A 27,671-nucleotide genomic window follows, 5' to 3' on the forward strand; every position below is an offset into this window, starting at 1 on the left:
GAATACTAGCTCCTTGAGGGCAACCACTATTTGACTTTTATCTTTTTACCTCTCCTGCTTAGCACTTTTCCTTATGTCTAGAACTCTCTTTCTCCTCATTTCTGCCTCTTGCCTTCTCTTTTACAGATGAGGAAACTGAGGCACACACAGAGATGTGAAGTAATTTACCAGGGTAACTCAGCCAGTAAGGAGTGTCTGAGGCAGGATTCAGACTCAGGTCTTCTAGATTCCAAGTCCCACTCTCTATCCACTGTGCCAACTAGTTATTTAAAGTAGTTTGTATCTAGGACCAGATAAATTTAATTACATCTGAGGGCACTAAAATTACAGGCAGATGTGATCGAAGAACCACTTTTGGTAATCTCTGAGATATGGAGAAGAGGAAATATGCCAAAAGGTAGGAGATAAGCAAATGTCCTGAAAAGAGGGGGAGGGGTATGTGTTATAGATATTATAGATTAGTAAGTTTGATATTGATCCACAACAAAATTGTAGAATGATCATTAAATAGATTTGTGAGCCCTTATAAAAGAGGCTATCATTAGGAACCAGCACAGATTCACTAAGAACAAATTATCCCAAACCTCTTTCATTAATGAAGCTAATTAAACTACTAGGTTAGGGTAGTGCTAAAAATAGAATGTGCCTGTATTTTAGCAAACTCTCTCGAAATCTTAGAAAAGAGATTTTTTTTTAAATGCAGGTTAGGCTAGATATAGTATATAGGTAGGTGAATTTATATCTAGTTGAAAAACTATACTTTGAAAGTTCTAATAGCTGGCCCAGTGGATAGAGCACTGGCCCTGAAGTCAGGAGGACCTGAGTTCAAATTCGGCCTCAGACCAAACACTTGACACTTACTAACCATGTGACCCTGGGCAAATCACTTAATCCTAATTGCCTAAAAAAGAATTTAAAAAAACCCTCTAATATACTGATAACAACACAGAGGGAGGTCTCCAGTTGCATGCTATAAGGCTTAGTACTAGGACCTTATCTTCTCAACATTTTCATCAATGACTTAAATGAATATAAAAAAGGCAAGCTTATCAGATCTTATAGATAACAAAATTTTAAAAATAATCTCAGCAACCTAGATAGAATTGAATAGGGATAAACATAAAGCTTTAAGTTTATGCTCAAAAATCATTTGCATCTACCTACAAAGATGGAGCAGTTCACATAGAAAGACCTAGTAACTTTTGTTGTAGAATTTGGTTATAATGGGAAATTCAGCCTCTATATATTCAATAACATAATTGGTTGTTCATTTATGGTTCTTTGATGCCAAATTAAAAATAAAAATGGGAACACTGCTTCCAACATCCCTACAAAACACGGTGTCTAGGAGTGTTATTTTAGATATTGGCAGGCCTATTTTTTTTAAAGCTGCTTAAAAATCTAGACAAACACGCTTCTTGAGGAGACTATTGCCTTCTACCTACAAAATCAGATCCTTATAGTATGGAGGCTAGTGTCATTTGGCAGCATTGGTGAAGTGGAAAAGCACTGGGCTGTGGACAGGGCAAAAAGATGGAGGTTCTACTTCCAGGATCTAGTCTTCAAATCAATCCCAATAAATTAAGATGTAGCATTGAGCAAATTATGTGACCTCTATGGGATTTAATTTGTCTGTTGGCAAAATCAGGGGATTTAACTAGATGTTCTTTGCCCTCCTTTTAGCTGCAAAATGCTATAAATCTGAACACCCTAAAATCACCCTGGGCAGGTTCTTTCACGTTAAAGTTTTTAACATCATGGGCAAGTCATTGAACCTTAATTTTCTTATCTGTAAATCAAGAAGGTTGGACTGGATGTCTTCTGAAGTTCCTTCTGCCTCTAGGTCTATGATCCCATAATCCTAAATCCCATCTTAGCTATTGCATCCTATTTACACTTTATCTATCTTGTGTCAACATAGTTGATTATATATTGTCTTCCCTAGCAGACTGTGAGCTCCTCAAGGGTAGGTACTATCTTGCGTCTTTCTTTGCATCTGCAACACTTGGCAAATAGTAAGCACTAAATAAATGCTTGTTTGTGATGATAATGACAATGATGACATCTATGATTCAACAGTCTTTTTTATAGACAATCACATCAATGTGTTTGCTTTAATTTGGGGAGTATTTTTTTTGTATAAAAAAAAGACAACTCCTCATGTGTCAATAGGAAACAATATGAAAAGAAACTATTAGAAGGAAGCTTTGTTGTAATTACAGTGGTCTTACATTATGATATCAATTTGTTATTTCCACTGTTTGTTTTCCTAATAAAAGTTTTATGATTTGTGGACATTCAGCACAACAGGGCAAGTCTAGTACTATGGTGCTGGGTGCTGTGCTGGATTGCAATCCAATTGCTTTACTTGTGCTAAGCTACTGCTCTTAGATGATTCCTAGTCCTTTTTTCCCCATTCCCCCCCAAAAAAATTCTATGGAACATCTTGCAGAAATGAATGTAAATTATTTTTATTTCATAGGGGGTGGGGGGTGCAGGGAAATGGAAGGCCAGAGAAAGCATTATGCAGCTCCTGCAAAAAAAAAAAATCATTAGTTCTTGCCAAAAGCAAAGGAGTTGATCTCTCAACATGCTGCTGAATCTGATTGCTAATTTTCTTTTGCCCACTGTCCTGTGATATACAGAATTGTCCAATGATGGTGCCGCAGGGCAGGATATACTTTGATAACTCAGCAGGACAACATCACTCTACCCATAATATATCCTATCTATTGTACAAAGGCCAATCCTCAATACAGAAAATAGGAAAGGGCTAGGACACACTTTTATTACTTTTTCAGAATTGCCAAGGATGCCATAAGCATACCTCAGGCAGATTTAATTGTAATATTAATTAGCTGGTTCACTTATTCACTAATTAATTACAGAACCGTAGAATAATAGGGCTGGAAAGGACGTTGAGAGGTCATTTAGTTCACCCTTCCTCCCCCCATACTTCCCCTTAAGGAATTATAATGCTTATCCATGCTGGAGAGATGAGGCTCTATCATCTCTTCAAAGACTTTCAAAGAAGATTCCAGTCCAATGTACTTATAACATTGCTCTCTAGAAGTTCTTCCTAATGCAGAGGCAAGTAGTACTTTGCCCCAGGGCGCTGACACATAAAGTGGGAAGAGATCTGACGAGCATTTTTCCTGGAAGGGCATTTTTCCTCTCCTCATTCTCCACGTCTAGTTTTCAGAGTCACCGTAGACATCCCAACTTTCTGGATGCCCCTTCACCATCATGCCACTTTCCCTCCTCCCACCTCTCCATGAGAGGACATGGTCTGTGTTACACACTCCCTCTCCAGTGGATTTGCCCAGTTGTAGTGTTGGCTAGTTAGGAGTCTATCTTCATGTTTAACTTAAATGACTCACACTACATTCAATGTTGCCCTGCTCCTTTTCAAAGTAGGCTGAAAATAACTTACAGCAGTGCTTGGATTGTAACAACTCTTCTTTTTAAAAACCTCAGCTTTCTTTTCTCTCCACAGACTGAATGATCTCTTTTGTTTTACATTTTCCTTGGGTGTCTTGCTTTTTAACCTTTCAGTTTCCTACGCCTTAGAACCTTCACCATTTTATCCACATACTTTATTCATGGCGACCATACAGTGCTGACAAAGGCTATAACTCTCGGAGAGAATTGACCATGGGTAAAATTATGCAGTAGGTGAAATTTATCTTCGGTGCCCTCCCACTTTCCCTTCTGTGCACTTCCCACCTCCCCATCTTTCCAGCTGCCAAGTCTATTCTTGACTCTCTGTGTTTTCAGAGCCCACACTCTAGCTCCCCACCCAGACCTCCCTTCCCTGACTTACATAGTTGTCTATTGCATTGTATTTTCATATCATTTCTTTGTAAAAAGTTTTCAAGAGTTGTCGCTGATGATGGCTGCAATGAAATTGTTTAAATTAAAGAAAAATAATCTCCTCAAACATTATTATACTTTATTCTAAATTAGAGAGGCAACACAAAGTAGTGGTTAAAGTAGTAGTCCTAGAACCAGGAAGAACTGGGTTCAAGTCCTGCCTTTGTCATTGGCTATGTAGCCCTGGTAGAATTGTGTTGGGAAAGGCTTAACCACAAGCTCTCTGGGAAATAAAGATGTATATGGAACACTTTTAATTTTAATCTGAATTATTAACATTTTCTCTATCACTTTCTTAAATCTAGATAATCAACCAAGCGATAAATCAAGCCCCTGTCAATTTCTAAGGAGAGGAGCTGGTTCGAGCTATTTCCAGCACACCCTAGAGTCCCGAGCAAGGCACCTCAACTCTCATTTCCCCCAAGCAATTCTATAACCCTATAAGTTATAGACAGTTAAGGAAAACCATTGGTAGAGAAAGTTTTCACACTAGGATTATCCCAACACTAATGAGATTATAGTTCTAGAGCAAAATAAAACAAAAATGTAAATTAATATGAAACAACTAATTCTAATTTACAGTTATCAAGATATACTTTAGAAGAGCCTGTTAAAAAAAAATAACACAAACACTTCTCTCAGCTATGCAAACAAAATAAAGCTACTCTGCATGGCTAACTCATTACAAGTGAATGGCTTCCAGTTTTGGCTCTGTTTTTACTCCAAGGGTCCATTCAGGTTTATATTTCCAATAGGAACATTGCAATAGTGGCTCATTCTTCAAGAGAATTATCAATGAGAGCATAGTAAAGCTAAAGCACTTGGCAGCATTTTCTGACTGGAAAAAATAATTTCTTGACAAAAATGGTGCCTCTTTTTTAGCATACAGATGTTAATTTTATTAAATTGAAAACATTCCACTCCCTATTCACATTCTGTGAGCAATATTTCAGTTCTAATAAATGATCTATTTTATGTTTCCAACTAGTCAATTACAATGGGTACTAAAATGCCACCATAAAGCCAGCTGAAAATGGGTGAGTTCCAGCTCCCTTTGGATTTTGGGAAGATAATTTTTTCTGACCACAGATGCACATGCCTAGCTGTTTTTCTGTGGCATTGTGCCTTCTACTGTAAACCAATATATTTATGTACCACATTAACAGGTAACGATCAAGGGAATAGGGCTCCTCTGGAAATAGAGGCCAAGGATCAACCAAAACAAAAATGATTCAAAAGTGTAACATCCTGGATAAACCTTCATTAGTGTCCTCTTCCAAAGCCTCATTTTGGCAAGGGCATGATCCTGGGCTCCTGAAGGATATGCTGGTGGAGAATAAGTACCAATGGTTCTGTGGACATGGACAAGCTTTGAGGACTGGCCAGGGAAAGGTTGCAGGCCAATCATTTCAGGACCAGGCAAGCTTCACAATCAGGAAATTGTGGGGATATAGTAATTCTGGATGGTCACCTTGTAAATCACATAGAGGTTGCAATCTGAATCCCCAAAGAAAATACTCTCACCAAAGAAATTACAAAACCCTGGAGAAAATGGGACATCCTATGAAAATGGGACAGTTGGGAAAAGGGGTAGTGGGGAAAAATCATTGTATTTAGGGTAAAGAACTTGAGTTTGAATCTCAGCAGTTCTGCCACTTACTACCTTTGTGACCTTGGCCTCACGTTTTTTATCTCTAAAATGAAGGGATTGAGTTAGATGACCTCTAAAATACTTTCCAACTATAAATCTATGATATCACGAAAAGGGAAAATAGATTTCCTTATTTCCATTATCAGGGAATCTGAGCCTGGTTAGATTAAATTAAAGAAGTTATTTCTATTGATTTGTTTTGGCTATCAAGAAATCTGCTTGTCATTCCTCCATGGTTAATCTCAGCCTAAGTTGGGAGGAAGGATATTAGGCGAGAGGCAGGAGTCCGGCAACAACCACAGAGGAACAGATTCAAGAGAACTGTCAATATGCTGGGCATAGGTCATTGAAATTGACCATATGTCAACTCACTGTTTAGGGAAGCTAATAATAATATCTAGTATTTACTTATATAACACTTTTAGGTTTGAGAAGCACATACAAATATTATGTCCTTTTATCTTCACAACAACTCTGGGAGGTAGTTGCTATAGAGATAAAGATAAAAAGAAAATTGGGAATAACACAACCAGTCTTGAATTCACAAGATCTGAATTCAAAACCTGCCTCTAATGTTTACTAGCTGGGCAACCCTATAAAAATAACTTCTCTTATCAGAGCCTCAGTTTCCTCATCTATAAATAAAAATTAATAACAGGATTATAAATTCAGAAATGAATTATTCTGACCCCTCATTTCAATGATGAAAGAATGAATTTCAAAGAGGGGAAGTCACATGCCAAAGGACCAAAGAAGCAGAGGTAGATTTTGATCCTAGTCCTCAGACACCAGATCTAAGATCCTGATTAGTGCAATCAATGAATCTCCTGAAGTGGTCACATATTTTCAAATTAGCACTTTTCAAAGTTATAATTATGTAAAACATGTTATTGGTTCCAGTCCAATGGAAATATGCAGTATGAATTTGAATAATACAGCCACTTCAAGAGAATTCATTATTCATACCAATAGGAACCTAGAAGATGTTCTCATTCTACTAAATTATGTTGCCTCCATTTGTATTACCCAAAAAGACTGTTTCACAGAAAGCACCTTGTACACTCCAAAATGCTTTATAAAAATGAACTATTCAGGCGGGAGAGAGTCTGTTCACAAGGCAGCAAGCAACACTTGAAAGGGTAGGGGTTAAGCTAAATCTGGGTTATACATCAGACACAGGAAGATATTTCCCCAAAAGGATCAAAGAGATGGGATTCCACTGTGGTCCCCTGCTCAGTTCAACTTTTGGCTGCATGTGTGACCTCTTGGAGCTGCCAACCAAAGGAATAGGCAAGCTTACCATTACCTCTTTCCTGGGCCACTGCCTACTCCAGTGACCAGCCCCACTGTCCAGCAGCTCACTCAGCATGGAGAAGCACTAGCAGCTGAGTGACAAGGGCTGTAACAAACAAGGACACAGTAGTTTGGGAAGTGCCATTGACTCATTTATAAAGGAACAAATGAGTTTAATATAGAGAACAGAGTAATTATCCTAAAGATTATCATTGGAACATTGAATTAGAAAGTTATTTTTTTTCTTATCTCTACTCTCTACATTGATCAAGTACAATATAAGCATAGTCTGCCTAACATTCATTGGTTCATTTGTTAATTTCTTCTTTTGCCAAATATTCACTAAATCCTGCATAGGCTTACAGGAAAATATGATATTAAGTAAGACAATTGGGATGGGGGGGGGAGAATTAGCTCCATAGGCATAGTGATATAAATGTCATGATATACCAGTAGGGTACCAGTAGGGTAGCTATGTGACTCAGAGGATAGATTACTAGGCCTGTAGTCAGGATGACTTGAGTTCAAATCCAACCTCAGACACTTATCAGCTTATAATTCTGGGCAAGAAACTTAACCTCTATTTGCCTTTTTCCTCAACTATAAAATAGGGATAACAATAGCATTTACCTCCCAGGGTTGTTCTGAGCATCAAAAGAAATATTTTTAAAGTGCTTAGCACAGCATTTGTCACATAGAAATGCTAATTAATATTATTATTATTATTATTATTATTATTTCATACCTTTGAGATGGGATTTAGGATTATGGGATCATAGACCTAGAGGCAGAAGGAACTTCAGAAGACATCCAGTCCAAACTTCTTGATTCACAGATGAAAAAATTAAGGTTCAATGACTTGCCCATGGTATTAAAAACTTTAGCATGAAAGAACTTGCCCAGGGTGATTTTAGGGTGTTCAGATTTATAGCATTTTGCAGCTAAAAGGAAGGCAGAGAACATCTAGTTAAATCCCCTGATTTTGCCAACAGACAAATTAAAGCCCATAGAGATCATATAATTTGCTCAATGCTACATCTTAATTTATTGGGACTGATTTGAGGACTAGGTCCTGGAATTAGAACCTCCATCTTTTGCTCTGTCTACAGCCCAGTGCTTTTCCACTTCACCAATGTTGCCATATGGCACTAGCCTCCACACTATAGGATTGATTTTGTAGGTAGAAGGCAATAGTCTCCTCAAGAAGCTTATTGTCTAGATTTTTAAGCAACTTTAAAAAATAGGCCTTCCAATATCTAAAATGACACTCCAAAACACTCATGTTTTGTAGGGATGTTGGAAGCAGTGTTCCCATTTTTATTTTTAATTTGGCATCAAAGAACCATAAACGAACAACCAATTTTAATGTTGAACATATAGAGGTAGAATATCCTATTGTAATCAAAATTTATAACAAAGTTAAAATCAACATATAGTTAATGAAACACATTGGTTATTGTACTTCTTGGTAATTATAAATAAATAAAAAAGAAAGTTTACATAAAAAGACTTAATCAAGATCCTAGGAACATAGAACCACAGATTTAGAGCATGAAGGAACCTTGAGGTCATTGAGTCCAACTCACTGATTTTATAGAAGAAGAAGCTGATGTCCCTTATGTTAAATGCCTAAAGTCACATAACTAGGATATATCTATGTCAAGATTTGAATCCAGGCCTTCTTGACTCTAGGTCCAACACTCTTTGGATTAGTGTTATTTTTATATGACCAAATAAAAAATTTGGTTTTTCTTTTATCAGTTTGTTAATCTTCTTGTATCTAGAATCAGCATTATTTGCTATGAAGTACCATTTAATTATCATGTAACACACACAAACACTGTCGAATGTGTAATAGTAGGAGTATCTGGCATTCATACAGCTTTGCCAAGTACTTTATACACATAGATACAAACACACACATCAGAGAATACCATTTGGCCTTTGAGAGCTAATAGGGAAGGTTAGTAAGAAATCTGCAGTGACATAGTTAATATCCTTCCATTCAGGAACTAGGTTGCTATGATTGAAAATTAGAGGGCTAGCTTCTGCTCATCTCCAACAGATAGCAGTGGTTATCTCTTTCCCCCAGAAGTCTCTGGAATGCAGTTTCTGATGACAATTCTTCGCAGGGGTGTGCTAGAAGCAGCTCATATTGACTTAATCAGCTGATTGTTAAGTTTCTGGTGCGAGCATTTCTCCTGAGAAATTGGCAAATGCTACAAATCAGGGCTCAATTTATTGTTCAGTTGATAGTCTAGACTGCAGGAAGTGATGGGGAAAACATTAAGAACATAGATTTAAATTAAAAGTGTGTCATATATACTTGTTAAACAAATACCAGCACCCCATTGGTTCTCTGGGAATATTCTTCCTTCTTTCCAACTAGGGAAAGTCCTTTTCCCCTTCTCACTTCCAAGTGTTGGAGGCACCAACATTACTAAGTCAAAGGGGGAGAATCAAGCCCACTAAGCCTTATTTTGCTATCTTAGCTCTAACAAGTCTTCTCCTAGTAACAACAGAATGGAAATCAATCATTAGGATGATAAAATATGCCAATCTGTAGGATGTTTTCATAATCACATGATCATGTCGAAGAATATAAGAACCTTAACCTGAAAAGACAGAAGTAGCTGATAGAAAGCAAAAGGTATCCCTGTTGCTCAGGAAATGTCTTCTATGGCCACCTTCCATTTGCACCTAATACTCAGAACCAGGCAGTTGTATAATCTCAGAAATTTTATTTACCTTCCCTTTCTACATTAATGCCAAAGACTAGCTGCTGCCTTACCACCTATATTTTAGTTTTGTATTGGTGGATATGAGATAAGAAATACATATTATCAAGATATTGGCACATAGTTGGATAGGTAGCTAATTGCATTAGTCCATCAATACATATGTCTTAGACAGACATTGCACATGGACAATGAGCTGGGTTCACAGTTAAAGAGGAGGAGGATTAGGCTAAATTGCTTTTGGGACAATGCACAGTAATTTTAGTAATCCCAAGCTTCTCACTGCCACAGAAGTCAATGCTTTCAAGTCCAATATTCTCTTAGTGATTCTATGAATCATACAGCAAAGTCTCAGAAGAAATACAATTGTGGGAAATGCAAAAAGCAATGGGACGGGTTAGAACATGTGAGTGTCTAAAAAGGTTATATTCACAAAATACTGACATCAAGAAGTGATGGGAAGAGAACTGGGATGGGAACACCCAGTTTCATAGTATCATAGATCAGGAATTAGAAGTCACCTTAAAGGCCATAGGGTCCAACTCGTCATTTTAATATGAGGAAACTGAGACTAAAATTAGTTAAGTAAATTACTCATGGTTATACAGCTAATAAATGAATGAGGTATGATTTGAACTCAGATTTTTCTGGATTCCATGCCCACTGCTTTCCTGATACCTAAAGAAAACAGGCTCTCCCCCAGGGAATTAAACCATATTTGCCCACTCTACTAAAGAGGAAGATATTAAAATCCTCCTTCCTGTGTTTACTGTGTGTGTGAGACACCTTGGGCCAGTTATGTAACCACTCTCATTTAGAAAAATTGGGGGCTTGGATTAAATGGCCTATACAATCCCTTTTCAGCTATAGATCTATGATCCCATAAAGTAGAAGAAGCCTCTGTTGTGTTGGCTAGATTCTCTTTAGAAAGCACAAAGATCATGCAGGATGAGAATGCCTGGATGGGTTATGAGTCACACCCAAAAGAGCACATACTCCTACCGAGTAAAGTGGAGATCCATTAAAGTTATAAACTAGGTATGGTGGAAATGTACATTTTTCTTCATGGTGGAAAAGACAAAATTCTCTTTCATGCTAAATTGCAAGCTTCTCCACAGCAGCAAACACTGTGCTAAACACTGTAATCCCCACAGAAGCCAGTAAAAAAGCCAGTCATTCATGATTAGTTCAATTAATGTTTGTTCTTAATGATAGGGGTGATGATCTTGTTCTGGACCCCTTTCCCACCCTGTGTCATATCGTAGGTAGTAGCCAGCAGAATAAGTTAGTTTTATTTCTTTTAACAAAAATATTACATCTTCTGATCAAGTCTTTTCTAGTTAAAAAAAAAAAGTAATACTGAAGTGAATAAAATGGATAAAGGTATTGACCATTGTCTATCAATAGAAATAAAATGACAGCTTAAAAATTTAAGCCTAAACATCACATTCATTTCACCATTTAGCATAGAATGGGTCTTCTGAATCTGAGGAACACAGGTTCACCAGTACATTGGACTGCCCATGGGTAGTTTTCTGGGGTTTCATCAAATTGGTTTTCTAAAAATATTGTGATAACTGCCTTTCAGTGTAATTGATTTCTTTTGTAATTCTGTGATTTTATTGTATGCTTTCAAAAAGGAGGAATCTATAGGATTTACCAGAATGCCAAGGGATCCATGAGAAAAAGGAAGATTAAGAATCTCTGCCCTGTAAGTTACTATGTGTCTGCCATTTGAGGATCAGACTAGCTAAATTCAGAGATGTTCAACATCGGATTGCATGTAGGGTTACAAAAGTTTTGGCCACAGCAATTCTAATAGATGATCTAATAAGTTGTGGAGAGGTTATGATCAGCATCAGTAGAGGGTGGAAACACACAGACAAAATCATCTGCTCTTCAAAATATTCTTAACAGATAATGAAAATTTAAAATGGTTTGGGTATCAGAGAAATACTTGGAGAGCATTATATACTTCCAAACCAGAGGCCAGCGTTGATAGTCTTCAGGCTTCCACATTCACTTTAGAAAAGAGCAAGTAAAGAAAATCCAAGCCTTAGGTACATAAGTGCTTAGACATGTAGCATTCTAAGCAAAATAACTTTTTCAAAGGTGCCATAAAAGAATAGCAAGCCATTTTAATAGAATAAAAATCTTTTTCAACTATACAGAGAGTTAGAAAACTATTTCAAAGGCCATTCACTCAAGGCCCAAAAGGAAGGTTTTAAGTTTTTAAAAGGTGGTTTAAGAAAAGACAGGAATCAATGGCTCAAAGAGAAAGGAAAAAGAATTCCACTAACAATGAGAAACATATGTTTTAAAAAATAAAGAAAATCAGTCCCTTTACTGTAGGGAAAGCAAGAAAAGAGAACAAGAGGAGTCTTCACATTGGCAGTTAGAATGGATTTAAATTTTTAGAAGACGAAGGCATAAGAGGTTGAGCAGTTTCCTCCTTGGGATCAAAGAAAGACCAATGAGAGACACAGGGATATGTAGTGGATAGAGAGCTAGCTTCAGGGACAGGAAGACCTGGGTTCAAGTCTTCCCTCTGACACAAAGTGGTTGTGTGACACCAGATGAGTCATTTAGCCTCTCAAAGATATAATCTCTAAGATTTTAAGTTACAAAAGGGTTCAAACTTAAATTTGTAAAAGGAGTTTCTTCTTCCAAGAATTCCCTATACCGATAAAATCACAAGCCTATCTTCTATCCTTATTAAAGATAAGTAGTACTTGGGACCTCTCTGCAGTCAGAAAATTGGATCAGTTGACACAGAGGTCATTTTATGGATAGATTCAATAATAGGAACTTGTTTTTATAAATGTTTTATAAATAAATGAATATGTCCAAGAGATGAGATTGCATATTTCGAGGGGAGAAAATAAAAATGAACCTGAATGGATTTCTGAGGTACATTGGAAGCAAAAGACAACTAAACCAAGGTGATGGTGACAAAGTCTTTGCCTTGGGGCACCAGATTTAGAGGGTAATGATAGAACTTGAAGTTCTTTAGTAGCATAGAGGAAAAAAAGAGCTTAGCGTCTAATTAGTAAGAATATTAAATTAAAATAGGAAACAACTAGGTATAGAGAGGGCAGCTAGGTGGTGCGTGGATGGAGTGCAAGGCCTGGGGTCAGGAAGGCCTGAGTTCAAATGTGACCTGAGACACTTATTAGCTATGTGACTCTGGGCAAATCACTTAATCCTGATTGTCTGTTCCCTCATCTATAAAATGAGCTGGAGAAGAAAACGGCAAACCACTCCATAAGAGTCCCAGTTTTCCCACATCCCTTCAAATATCCAACGTTTCCTTTTTTGTCGTATTAGCTACTCTGATAGGTGTGAAATGGAACCTGAGTTGTTTTAATTTGCATTTTTCTGATCAATAGTGATTTAGAGCATTTTTCATATGACTATAGATAGTTTTGATTTGTCTGAAAACTACCTATTCATATCCTTCGATAATTTATCAATTAGGGAATGACCTGCATTTCTATAAATGTGACTCCGTTTTTTATATATTTGAGAAATGAGGCCTTTATCAGAGATACTTGTTGTAAACCTCATCCCCTCCAGTTTTCTGCTTTCTTTATGATTTTGGCTTCATTGGTTTTGTTTGTGCAAAAACTTTTTAATTTTGTATAATTAAAATTATCTATTTTACATTTTGTAATGCTCTCTATATCTTCTTTGGTCCTAAATTTTTCACTTATTCATAAATCTGACAGATAAACTATTCCATGCTCTCTTAATTTGTTTCTTATATCACATTTTATGTGTAAATTATGTATTATGTACCCATTTTGACCTCATCTTGGTATGCAATGTGAGATGTTGAAGTCCCCTAGCAGTATAGTTTTATTATCTATTTCCTCCTATCACTTGTCCAACTTCTCCTTCAGAAATTTAGATGCTATCCCATTTGGTGCATATATGTTTGGCATTGATATGATTTAATTGTCTATGGTACTTTTCAGCAAGATATAGTTTCCTTCTTTAACTCTTTTAATTAGATCTCTTTTTGCCTTTACTTTGTCTGAGATCACGATTGCTACCTCTGCTTTCTTTGCTTCAGCTGAAGCATAATAGATCTGCTCCAGTCCTTTACCTTTACCATGTGTGTATCTCTGCTTCAAGTATGTTTCTTGTAGACAACATATTCTAAGATTCTGGTTTTTAATCCATTCTGCTATCCACTTCTGTTTTATGTGTGAGTTCATCCCATTTACATTCACAGTTATGATTACTATCTGTGTCTTCCTCTCCATCCTTTTTTTCATTTGTTTATCCCCCTCTGTCTCTTACCCCACCACCTTTTCCCTCCTCACAAATGTTTTACTTCTGATTACCCCCTTCCCCAATATTTATCAGTCCCCTCTCCCCCTTCTATTGTCTCTATCCTTTTTACTTTCTTATAGGTTAAGATAGATTTCCATATCCAGCTGAGTGTGTATGTTATTCCCTCTTTGAGCCAATTTTGATGAGAATAAGGTTTAAGCTTTGCCTGCCCACCCACCATCTTCCCCTCCATTATCATAGCTCTTTCATGCCTTTTTTATGTGGGATAATTTACCCCCATTCAATCTCCCCTCTCCTTCTTCTTCCAGTGTAATTTTATTTCTCAACCTTTTATTTTGTTTTTTTGGGCACCATCCCAACAAAGTCACCTTATATCCACACCCTCTATCTACATATACTCCTTCTAATTGCTTTTATAGTAATAAAGTTGTTAAGAGTTATAAATACTACCTTGCCATAGAAATGTAAACAGTTTAACTTCATTGAATTTCCTGTTTTCTCTTTCTTGTTTCTTTCTTTACCTTTTTATATTTCCCTTGAATCTTGTATTTGGAGGTCAAATTTTTTATTCAGCTCTGGTCTTTTAATTAGAAATGCTTGACAGTCCTCTATTTTGTTAAATTTCCTTTTTTTTTTCTCTGAAAGGTTATATTCAGTTTTGCTGGGTAGGTGATTCTTGGTTGTAATCCTAACTCCTTTGTCTTCTGGTATATCATATTCCAAGTCCTCCAGTTCTTTAATGTGGAAGCTGCCAAATCTTGTGCAATCCTGACTATAGTTTTACAATATCGGAATTGTTTCTTTTTGGCTGCTTACAATACTTTCCCCTTGATCTGTGAGCTCTACAATTTGTCTATGATATTCCTGAGAGTTTTCATTTTGGGATCTCTTTCAGGTGGTGATCAGTGGATTCTTTCAGTTTCTGTTTTGTCCTCTAGTTCTAATAGAGCAGTTTTCTTTCATAATTTCTTGAAAGATATTGTATACACTTTTTCTCTTCTCTCTCTCTTTCTCTCTTTCTCTCTCTCTCTCTCTCTCTCTCTCTCTCTCTCTCTCTCTCTCTCTCTCTCTCTCTCTCTCTCTCTCTCTCTCCCTCTCTTTGGTCATGGTTTTCAGGTAGTCCAATTATCTCTCCTGGATTTTGTAGGTCAATTGTTTTCCCAGTGAGAAATTTCACCTTTCCTTTTATTATTTTTTTTTTACTTTTTTGATTTTTTGTTGTATCTTGATGTCTCATAGAGTCATTAGTTTCTACTTGTTCTATTCTAATTTTTAAGGAATTATTTTCTTCAGTGAGCTTTTGTACTTTTTCTATTTGGCCAATTCTATTTTTTAGGGAGTTATTTTCCTTGGTAAATTTTTATATATCTTTTTCATGATATTGACTCCTTTTTTTCCATGATTCTCCTGTATTACTCTCATTTCTTTTTCCAATGTTTCTTCTACTTCTCTAATTTGCTTTTTTAAAATACTTTTAAAGCTCTTCTAGAAATTCTTTTTGAGCCTGAGACTAAATAACATTTTTCTTTGAGGCTTCACATGTAGCCATTTTGACACTATTGTCCTTGTCTAAGTTTATGTCTTGATCTTCCTTATCACCATAGTAATTTTCTGTAACCTGGTGTTTTTATGTGAGAGTTATGCTCTGGTGCTGCTCTGTCCCAAACTTTTTGTGTTGGGGCTCTGGGTCTTACTGCTGGCTTTGGGCTTTAGGGCTTAGCTACTTGCTTTCTCTGAAGGATAGGCTTCCCTTCTGGCTTGTACAGGGTGGGATGGGGCCTTTCTATTGGCCTCCCCTGGTCTGTCTCAGGGGTGAGGCCCTGCTGCTGGATTGCTATGGAAACAGGACTTCTCTGCTGATAGGCTCTAGGAGTAGGGTCTTGCTGTTATCCAACCCTGGGATGGGACTTCACCATTTGTCAGGACTGGGGACAAGGCCTGGCAGTTGATTTGTGCAGGGTCACTGGGGCCTTGCTGTACTGCAGTGACTGCTCACTTGTCTAAGGGGCTCCTGGCTTGCAGGAGAGCAGGACGTCACTGGTAGATTGCCCCAGGCTTGGAGCCTTGCTGCAGGCCCCTTTTTTTTCGTTCCTTCCTTTTTCTTCCTACATTCTTTTTCTTCTTCTCTTCCTTTTTTTCCTTCCTTCCTTCCTTCCTTTCCTTCTATTTATAAGATACAAAGAGAAAGCCAATTTGGCCAGGTGGTAATGTGCATGCAGAAGATGCATGAATAATGAGGTTTTACAATAGTTTCTAATAGTCTAAGAGAGGAGCTCATATTTTGTCTTAAAAGCAATAGGGAGCCCCTGGAGCTTCTATGCTAACTGGAAACAGGAAGCAACCGATTCTTCAATCAAAGCAAAGCATTCTTTACATAATAATTTTTACATCTTTCACAAAATAATGTGGTCTAGTGAAGGATCACAAGATTATCAGAACATTTGGGTTTCAGGTGCAGCTCCCAAACTTACTGGTTGTATCTAATTACTTAAACTTTCTATTTCCTTTTTGACTACCCTTATACCCTAATTACATCTCCTAACTTCTCTTCCTACATCCAGTCCTTCCCCACTAATCTGTGCTGTTATCAGATGAATATTCCTTAAATATTTTTTTATCATTTCACTTCCCTGCTCAAATGGCTTTCTTTTGTCTGATACATTGAATCCAAATTCCTTAAATCTCACATTCAAGGCTCTGTCCTATGATTACAATCTACCTTTCTAGCCTTAACTCCAATGTAAGTATCCAATATTTTAGTGAAACTGGATTATTCTCTATTTTCTGAAAACACAAGCTCCCATTCAATCCCCTTATATGAAGATACTAACCCAAATATCATCTCTTGCAGGAGCAACTGGTTTTTAAATGTCTCTGAAATCTACATTATGAATGAACCGCATTTTATTTGGAAGCAAAGAACTGCTAAAGGTGTCTGCAGGTCTATTATGAATGTTTTCTTATCATGAAATGAAGACTTTGTCTCCCCTTCAAACACTGACTTTTTTATTTTAAAAACCAAGGACTCACTAATGGAATCTCAAAATTGTTCAGTCTCAATCTTTCTATGCCTGTCTGAGCTTCTCCTTATTTTTTCTTATTCATTAAAAAGATTGTTTTGTTCAAATGGCATTCATATCAGACACTTGCAAGTTTGATTATTTCTTCTAAGAACTGTAATAGATCATTTTTAAAGCAAATGCACAAGGTAACTATATAGTTAAGTTTTAAACTGAAATATTTTATAAACAAGAGTGGGTTTTCTTGGATTTTTTTTTCTTTTGGACAAAGAACAAAAGCCTTGAAATCCAAAACAAACATTTCACTAAAATTGATTACTTTCTGGAAGAAATACACACCAAAGAAATTAAAGAGCATTCACATAATGCCATATGCATGATAGAAAAAATGTTCTGAAGTAGGAGGCAATTTCAAGATACTTGAGATTCATAAAACACTGTCTTGTTCCTTTGCATTTTAGAAAAATCCATGATGTTTAAATTTGGTGTTGTACTCAAGAAGTGCACCTGGGCATTGGGGCTACAATTCATTCAGAATAGTTTTTCAACATTTTCTGCAAACCCTCAGGAGACCTGACTGTAATTCACAAGTGATAAGAGGGCACAGGTATTGAAAGAATACAAAACAAAGCTCCAGACTTAAAAGCATTGTCTGAATTCATAAGGAGATGTGTATACAGTTATTTGTGAACTGTTTTAATGAATTCTGAATCTATTGTCCTCCACTGAGAGTTCTTCTAATTATCAAATTGATTATGATGAAGCCAAACTGTGTCTGAACACATTTAGTGGAAAAATCCATACCACTTCCTTGTATTTGTATTTCTTTAAGCAGAAGGTTCTTGAGAATGTATTTGGGAATGATTCCTTTTATATTTTTCAAAGTAAATCATATTACAATGTTAATTAAAAGTCCATGATTACTGTGCTAAAGAGACAGAAACAGATTTCAGGATTCTGGGTTAGATTCTAGACGGTCCTCCCCAAACCATAGATACAGGATCATTTTTTTTCAGTGATTCATTTCATGTATTTTAGTGACAGCAGAGAAGACAGTTTAAGTTTGAATGATTTAACTTTGGTAAAGTGAATGTTTTAAAAGCAAGTAGTCATTGGTTTTCATAAAAATGACATCTGTCCCTATTTTGTCCCTTATATAAATATTTTATCTATTGACAGTGGTTAAAACAAATAAATTGTGCTTTTACTGTTAAAGACCTTCCAAGATAAGTCTGATTTTTTTAAAAATTACTCTTTATTTGGGTTTTTTTTGTCTGATGAATATGTGCCTCTTTGAGAGTTTGACAATTTTGATGTTTAAAAGAAGTAAATATAAAAAAATATGAGACTTGCATATGAAATAATATTAAGAAAGCAGCTACTGAGACAATTCATTTGGTCAGGGCAAAATTTGCTTTTGTATTCTATATTAGTTGTTCATTTGTATACAGTTTACTAGAGAACATTAACAATAATAACTGGGAAACCATCACCCCCATAACTTTTCTGTGATCATTGGACAAATTTACATTACCTGGTTAGAGCTTAGCTGGCAAAGATAAGATTTTAGTTATTCTCCATGAGCTAGAGTGAAGTTTCTCACTATGGAGACTCATTTCTGAAACAGGAAGAGTAGGCCAAATTTTTTTTTAAATGCTTCAGAACTACATAAAAAAATAGCAGCTATTCTTTTCTGCACTGCCACCTCCTTGTTAGGTTGAGCAGACCTTCAGTACTCAGTCTTTTGCCAATCTCAGGCTAAAGTTTTCTGTCCTTTCTAAAAGAACATAACACTATCTCAGCTAAAGATATTAGTTGGTTCTAAACCCAGGAGTCCCAGAGACAATCGCTTCCATCAAGAAGAAAGCTCAGTTGAGTAGAAGATGAGCTTAGCCTAGTAGGAAAGAGGCACTGGGATTGAGCCATCTAATTTATTTGCCATAACTAGTTTCTACATATCCTTGGTCCCAGCAAGTTCACATCCAATTACAACATTGATAAGTGCTGAGGTTTCATCTCAGTTACTGCTGGGATAAGTCACTAAGTTCTTTATTCCTCTGAGTATTGGTGCTGAGCTGGCTGCAAAATTCCACACTGAACTCAACTCCTGGAGACTCATTCTTCTGTCCTTTGCAATCTCAGAAAGTCAAGCTTCCAGATTAATCACCTTTGCCAAAAATGAAAGAACAACTAATGAGGCAAAGGAATGAAGGCTCTTTTTCAGGGGACCACATGTTGGCTCTGGGCTTTTAATATCCTTTGAAAGCACTACCCCTGTCCTAGCCACACAAGCAAAGAGGGTACCATTCAACATATGCTTAGCAGAATGGATCCAGTTACAATATCTCTCATAGGTTGTTCCATTAAACATCATCTTGACTCACCTAGAAGCAGGTCCTCAGCCTCTTCCATGTGGGAAATGGCAGCAGAAGGACTCTTAAGCATGTCCCAGTCCCCTATTCCATTAGCAAATTAAGTTGATTGAGTTAATTGAGTTAGATGATTTGTTCTTGGGAATTAAGGAGATACAATGTTTGTAGGAAGAACCACTCAAAGAAAAAAAAAAGAATCACTCATAAAGATTAATCCTAAAATCCTGAGAATAATAAATGTAGCAGCCACGCCTCTCTGGTGAATTTCAACTTGCCAACATTAGAACAGTTAATGGCAATTAAGTTAAACAGACATTTCAGTTAGAGTTTAAAATCTCATAAAAAGTAGATGTAGGCAAATGATCTATATCCATGCTACAGTTTTTTTAAAATGTCCTGCTTCTGACAATTTGTGTTTATGATACAGTACTCAACTAAATGTTTCTGTAGGGTAATCATAGAAATTGTCTGGGCTAGACTTACAATCATCTCTATAACTTTCTCAAATGCATTTGTGATCTCAATGCGGATGCACTCTTCACTGATAGAAATTGTAATCCATTCATTTTTATATTCCGATACATTCTGATAATTCCAATTATCAGAAGGCTCCTGTCCATGTATTCTCATAAATTCAGTATAGTAGATCTAATAAGCATTCTAGGGATCCTCTTTACTTTCTCATGACGTCTTGAAGATACCAGACCCAATGAATGAAGGCTGGGCTCAATAAAAAACTTTGCTATTTTCCATCTTTAGATAAATTGTGGAAAATACACCTTCATAATGTGAGTATTAGGAAGGCAGGCCAACTATACAGTGTCAAGAGCCACCGTGCTGTCTCAATTGCCCAAGCCATGGGACACACCTCTCTAGTCAAAGAACTGACCTGACAGCCCCTAGGTATTTTGGTTCCTGCTTGGTAATCACAGTAGTATAGCATTTGCTTCCTAGATGCTGTGGAAACTTAAGCAATATGGTAGTTTTACCTACCTTAGCATCAACACTGGCTAGTGTCCTCAATAAAACATATTTTCTATCTGCTTATATAAGTGGATCTGTTTCTTGCTGATAGAATATAAGCTCTTTGAGGGCATGGAATATTCATTTTTTGAATCTCTCATGCTTAGCCCCGTGCCTGGCTCATTGTAATGATTTAATAAATGCTTGCTGGCTGATCAGTTCATTGCCTGATAAGACAACACAAGACACCTGTTTACTAGTAACCATCCTGAACTCGCTCTCCTCACCCCAGAATGCTAAAGAGTTTTTTTTATTGTGCTAAAATGCTTGATCTTGTATATGTCTTTGCAGAATCGGATCATCCAGGAAAAGCTACCCCCAAAATATCTTTGCTGATGCCTTCATCGAAGGTCTTATGAGCTTTATGCTGCCTGCTTTTAATTAATTAGGGATGCTGGCTGTGGTGTAGAGTTGTTGAATCTTCTGGGTCCCTGGGAAATAGGATTCCATTATGAAAGATTTCTGGTCTGTTTGTGCATGTGGCAGCTTGGAGGGAGTCAAATGTGATCTTGAATGACTTTTGATGAGCTTTAAAATGCTGTAGCTTAGTCTCCTGTCTGATGTTTCACATTTTAATACTCTATCCTTTTCTAAAACTAAAGAGAATAAGAGATAGAAAGTGTGTCAATCATCGCACTTTTCCTCTTCCATTCCAATAAGCCTCTCTAGTCTGGAGTTGGCTTTAAGAGTCACTGTGGCATAGTAGATTGAAGTGTTGGGCTTGAAGTCAGGAATATGTAGACTTAAATCACACCTCTGAACCTTAATAGTTATGTGACCCTGAGAAAATCACTGGACTAATCACTAGTGAAAATCACTAGTGCCTCAGGAAATTCCCTGGAACCTATAGTAGTTATAGATAAATTGTGATCTGTATGGGTTCTCCTGCCAGCCACTCTTCATACTGACAAAAATCACGGAATTTTGGTAATCATCCATGAAAATATTGCACTCCAGAAGTCTTACACTGATGTCTTCTTGGGGCATAGAAGTGACTTACTATAGCAAAAAGAACACAGCCTTGTGGAAAGTCCCAGAAAGCTGGAAACATTTTCAGTATGGACCTGGTAAAGACATGTCACCCAAGGACCGACTTAACAAGCTTGGATTAATCATCAGGAATTTGATCATGAGTGATGATGAGTTTATGAAACTATCTACTAAGGTGTAGATGGGTTTCAATTGGCATTGATGGAGGGAAATTTTTAAACAGGAGAATATGCCTCAGTTGGGACAATTAAAAGATCATCAAATAAATATGCTTAAATTTCAACAAAAAGATTTCAAATTTATATGAACAAGATTTTTTTTAGGTTGAGAAACTTTACACAAGTTAGCTACAGTATTTTTGTAAATATAATCACTTCATATTTGAGGATCAAAGTCTGAACTTGAAAACTTTTAATTTATTTAAAGTATTCAGTTTTTGAAAAACGTCTATAACTACTTGAGTTTCAAGAGGCAATTTTAATTGTGAGATGAATTTGATTCATCTTTATTATCAATACTAAGAAAAAATGGCAGTTTCTTCTTTTAGTTCAAAACCCCTTCAAAGTACTTTTCTATGAGAGAGCCAGCATGTTTCACCATTCTCAAAAAGTGGCCTATGCTCTGCCCCTATTTATTTTTCTAAGAGTATTTCTTTTGATGCTTTTTAATGAAGTTTATTACCACAGCAGCAAATTACAAAATTGCATGTAGCTCTTCACTCATATTTCTCAATAATAGTAATGGTCTATGAAATGTGCAATGTGCCTAAATTATACCAAAGGCCACCTTTTTAACTTGTTCTTATATACCTACATTTCATCTTGACATAATTTTTCCCTAAAATAAATTTTCTCTATCAAATAGAACATTTCCTAACATTGACAATGTCATACATAAGCAATTAAATAGCAACTCTGTTGTTGCATCATCCACCTGTGGTTTAAAATAAAGATTTTTTTCAACTAATTTATTATAAAAGTCTGCAAACATGTGGGCTTTCCTAGTGTTTTATCTTCAAATGGAACCTTTCAAATCTGATTTGACAGATAGCATTTTGAGCATAGTAATAACTACAGTTAGTACCAACATTTTCCCTATTGAATGACGATTATTGCACTGTATACAACCTTATGTGATGGGGGGGTTTTAGGGTTTTTTTCTTATAAAAAGTATCTAATTTTTTCCAGAAAACTTATTTAATCTAACTAGCAAATTCTACACATTGTTTCAGGGTAGCAAATTGAAATGCTATCTGCAACTGAAGCATTCATACTATGCAAACACAACTCTCATTCCTCTCCATCAATAACAGTATTTATGAACTCAAGTGATTAATACAGTGAACTATATTTTCTCAGTTTTAGTTTTTTACTTTGTATTTCTATATTTCCAGTACTTAAATTGTCTCTATTGTGTTTGCTTGCACTAGTTTCATCTTTTGCGGGGAATTTTCTTTTCAAAAATGTTATATGTTTATATATCATGAAAAGATATTTTATTTTTTAAAAGAAGATGTAATAGAATACCAGTATTCAGTACAACCAGGATAGTGGAGTAGAGAAAGCACTCTCCCAACATTACCTTCTAAACAACTTTAAAATAATTTCTCAAATTGAATTCTGGAGTGTCAGGGGCAACAAAAAAATCAGAGTGAGACTTTTTCCAACCAAAGACAACATAGGAGGCTGGAAAGAGAAATGTGTGACATGGGGAAGGAGTCTGACCCAGAATCTACATGGATAAAAAACCAGTGGTGGAACTAGGTGATGGTGACAGAAGCTATAGCAGCTTTGGGAGCTTTCAAGCCAGAGATGGTAAGGGGTCCTAGCAAGTGGTTAGACAGAGATTACAGGTACTAAAGAAGATGTGGAAAAATTGGAACACTAATACATTGTTGGTGAAGTTGTGAACTGAACTAGCCATTCTGGAGAACAATTTGGAACTGTGCCAAAAAGGCTATAAAACTGTGCATACCCTTTGATCCAGCGATACCACTACTAAGTCTGTATCCAAAAGAGATCATAAAAATGGGAAAAGGACCCACATGTACAAAAATATTTATAGGAGGGCGGAGCCAAGATGGCGGAGTGAAAGCAGTGACTTGCTTGAGCTCTCCCCGAAAATCCCTCCAAATACTCATAAAAAATGGCTCTAAACAAATTCTGAAGCAGCAGAACCCACAAAAGACAGACTGAAACAAATTTCCAGCCCAAGACAACCTGGATAACTGATCAGAAAGGTGTATAGCGCCAGGCTGGAAGCGCAGCGCAGCATGGGCTCTCACAGGCCACAGCAAACCTGGAGCAGGCCTCAGAGGACTGAATCGCAGGCAGCTGTGGAGGTTTCCAGACTCCTCAATCCACAAATGCCAAAGACAACTTAGAAGGTCAGTGGGAAAAGTCTGTTTCTGTCGGTGGTCAGAGAGGAAGGTGGGGTTTCAGCTCCATTCCCCAAGAGTGTGGCCCTGGGGGGGGGGGGGGGCGGAGAGCTGCTTCCCTAGCTTCCGGCCCACAGACTGAGGGGGAATCCAGTGGCTGATCAGAGAGGGACTGCAGGGATCTCTTTGCCAGTGCTGAGGCAGGAATCTCTTGCTTTGCCCGTGTGTGGATCTGGGTCACAGTTCTGGGTGGCAGTGCTGGGGGGAGGAGGAGTGCTGGCGTGGTGGAGCTTGGAGTGGCTGTGGAGAGAAACCCCTCCTCACACTTATGGGACAGAAAGGAATACCTGTGGTCACAGGCCAGGAAAGGAGGAAACACCTCTCCCCTTATCATACCACCTTGGAAGAACTGAAAATTTACAGGTCCCTACAAGTATCTCTGAAAACAGCTACACAAACCCCTGAAGCTTGGGACAGTACACTCTCACATTGGAAGCAGACTCTTACCTTAACAAAGAGTTTAAAACTCAAGTAATTGGCTGGATCATGAGCAAGCAGCAAAAAGAGTCAGACTATATATCTTACTTTGGTGAAAAAGAAGATCAAAATATACAACCAGAAGAAGACAACAAAATCAAAGCTCCTACATCCAAAGCCTCCAAGAAAAATATGAATCAGTCCCAGGCCTTGGAAGAGCTCAAAAGGGATTTTGAGAAGCAAGTAAGGGAAGTAGAGGAAAAACTGGGAAGAGAAATGAGAGTGATGCAAGAAAATCATGAAAAACAAGTCAACAGCTTGCTAAAGGAGACCCAAAAAATACTGAAGAAAATAACACCTTAAAAAACAGCCTAACCCAAATGGCAAAAGAGGTCCAAAAAGCCAATGAGGGAAAAATGCCCTAAAAAGAAAAATTGGCCAAATGGAAAAGGAAGTCCAAAAGATTACTGAAGAAAATACTTCCTTAAAAATTAGAATAGAGCAATTGGAAGATAGTGACTTTATGAGAAATCAAGACACTGTAAAACAAATCCAAAAGAATGAAAAATTAGAAAACAATGTGAAATATCTCATTGGAAAAACAACTGACCTGGAAAATAGATCCAGGAGAGAGAATTTAAAAATTATTGGACTATCTGAAAGCCATGATCAAAAAAAGAGCCTAGACATCATCTTTCAAGAAATTATCAAGGAAAACTGCCCTGATATATTAGAACCAGAGGGCAAAATAGAAATTGAAAGAATCCACAGATCTCCTCCTGAAAGAGATCCCCAAAGGAAAACTCCTAGGAATATTGTAGCCAAATTCCAGAGTTCCCAGGTCAAGGAGAAAATATTACAAGCTGCCAGAAGGAAACAATTCAAGTACTGTGGAAACACAATCAGGATAACACAAGATTTAGCAGCTTCTACATTAAAGGACCACAGGGCATGGAATATAACATTCTGGAGGGCAAAGGAGATAGAATTACAACCAAGAATCACCTACCCAGCAAAACTGAGTATAATCCTTCAGGGGGAAAAATGGTCATTCAGTGAAATAGAGGACTTTCAAGCATTCCTGATGAAAAGACCAGAGCTAAACAGAAAATTTGACTTTCAAGTACAGGACTCCAGTGGAACATGAAGAGGTAAACAGGAAAGAGAAATCATAATAGACTTATTAAGATTGAACTATTTACATTCCTGCATGGAAAGATGATATTTATAACTCATGAGAACTTTGTCAGTATTAGGGTAGTTGAGGATTATGTATGTATAGTAGATAGATAGATAGATAGATGATAGATAGATAGATAGATGATAGATAGATATAGATAGATAGATAGATAGATAGATAGATAGATAGATAGATAGATAGATAGATAGAGGGCAGGTGAGTTGAAGATTAAGGGGTCATATCTGGAGAATAAAATTAAGGGATGAGAGAAGATGATACTCGGAGAAGAAAGGGAGAGGTAGAATGGGGTAAACTATCTCACAAAAAAAAACAGAAAAGAAAAGTCTCTCACAGTGGAAGGGGAAACATGGGAAGGTGAGAGGGAATGAGGGAATCTTATTCTCATAGGATTTGGCTTAAGGAGGGAATAACATACACATTCAATTGGGTATGGAAATCCGTCTTACCCTACAGGAAAATAGGGGAGGAAGGGGACAAGAGAGAAGGGGGGTGATAGAGAGGAGGGCAGACTGGGAAAGGGGGTAATCAGAAGCAAATACTTCTGAGGAGGGACAGGGTCAAAAGAAAGAATAGAATAAATGGGAGGGCAGGATAGGATTAAGGGAAATAGAGTTAGTTTTTCACAACATGACTACTATGGAAGTGTTTTGCATAACTACACATGTATAACCTATATTGAGTTGCTTGCCTTTTCAATGAGGGTGGGGAGGGAGGAAGGGAGAAAATTTGGAACTCAAAGTTTTAAAACACATGTTTTTAAAAAAATGTTTTCACATGCAACTGGGAAATAAGAAATACAGGAAATGGGGTACAGAAGTCTATCCTGCTCTACAGGAAAATAGAAGGGGAAGGGGATAAGAGAAGGTAGGGGGGAGAGATAGGAGAGAAGGCAGACCATGGGAAGGGCTATTCAGAATGCATACCATCTTGGGGTGGGGGGAGGGGTGAGAAATTTGGAACTCAAAAACTTGTGGAAGTGAATATTGAAAACTAAAAATAAATAAATTTATATTTAAAAATTTTAAAAATAAAAAAAAGAAACAAAAATCTCCAACATTCAAAAAAAATATTTATAGGAGCTCTTTTTGTGATGGCAATGAATTGGAAATTGGGTGGATGTCCATCAATTGAAGAATGGCTGAACAAGTTGTGGTATATGAATGTAATGGAATACTTATTCCATAAGAAACGATGAGCAGGCTGATTTCAGAAAAAACTTGGAAAGGCTTACATGAACTGATGCTCAGTGAAGTGAGCAGAACCAGGAGAACACTGTACACAGTAACAGCAGCATTGTGTGATGAGCAAACTTGATAAGCTTAGCTCTTCTTAGCAACGCAATGGTCTAAGTCATTTCCAAAAGACTCATGATGGAAAATGCTATCTGCATCCAGAGGAGGAATTATGGAGTCTGAATGCAGATTGAAACATACTACTTTCTCTTTTTTGTGTTTTTTGGGGGGTTTTTTTCCTCATGGTTTTTCCCTTTTGTTATGATTCTTCTTTTACAACATGACTAATGTGGAAATATGTTTAATATGATTGTACACATATAGACTATGTCAGATTGAATGCCATCTTGGAGATAGAAGAAGGAAAGGAAGGGGGAAAACTTAGAACTCGAAATCTTATAAAAGTGAATGTTGAAAATTAAAAATAAATTAATTTATTAAAATAAAAAAGAAAGAGATTACAGGGTATGCTTGCACTAGTAAAAGGAACTGGAGACCCTAAAGGACAGTATCACTTTTGTTCCCAAGGGTTCAGGGTCCCTGAGGAACAGTATCATTTCTGGTCACAAGGGAGGAAAATCCCTGAGGAGCATTATCAATTACAATCCCAAGTGATCAGGGGGCCTTCTTGGGTAAGGACTAGAGAGCAGACAAAAAAAGATCATACCTCTCCCCAGATCAAACAAGTCTGGAAGCACTCCAAACTTCGAAACCCTTAGAACTAGCTCTGAAAACAGCACTGCAAAGACAAAACAAAAAAACCTGAAACTTAATATAGAACACCACCCCCAGTCCCATGACAGGAACAGAGCCCAACACTAATATAAAGTTCCAAATCAAGAAATACGGTGGAAAAATTAGCAAATGGCAAAAAAAAATAGTAATAATAACCTAACCATAAAAGCTACTCTGGTGACAGGGAAGATCAAGACACTAACTGACAAAAAGACAATGAAGTCAACATAGAACAAAGTCTCAAAGAAAAGATGTGAATTGGATACAAGCCCAACAAGAATTCTTGGCAGAGCTAAGAAATTGTTTTCAAAATCAAATAAGAGTGACAGAAGAAAAATTAGATAAAAAAAGAAAGCAAAGGAAGAAAAATGAAAAGACAGTTAACAGCTT

General features: G+C 37.0%; 1 long non-coding RNA gene across 1 annotated transcript in view; it reads right to left on the reverse strand.

Annotated features, from left to right (window-relative positions):
- Positions 1–2,451: 2,451 nt before the first annotated feature.
- Positions 2,452–27,671, reverse strand: part of LOC110208659 (uncharacterized) — a 29,359-nt gene continuing 4,139 nt past the window's right edge. Inside the window, exons 2-4 of the long non-coding RNA XR_002324588.1 lie at positions 7,563–7,758; positions 3,824–3,896; positions 2,452–2,533 (exon numbers count right to left, since the gene is read on the reverse strand). This is a non-coding gene — a long non-coding RNA (uncharacterized LOC110208659). The remainder of the gene's footprint in view (positions 2,534–3,823; positions 3,897–7,562; positions 7,759–27,671) is intronic.

The sequence above is a fragment of the Phascolarctos cinereus genome, unplaced genomic scaffold, assembly GCF_003287225.1.
Source record: "Phascolarctos cinereus isolate Bilbo 61053 unplaced genomic scaffold, phaCin_HiC Scaffold_5;HRSCAF=322, whole genome shotgun sequence".
Classification (NCBI taxonomy): domain Eukaryota; kingdom Metazoa; phylum Chordata; class Mammalia; order Diprotodontia; family Phascolarctidae; genus Phascolarctos; species Phascolarctos cinereus.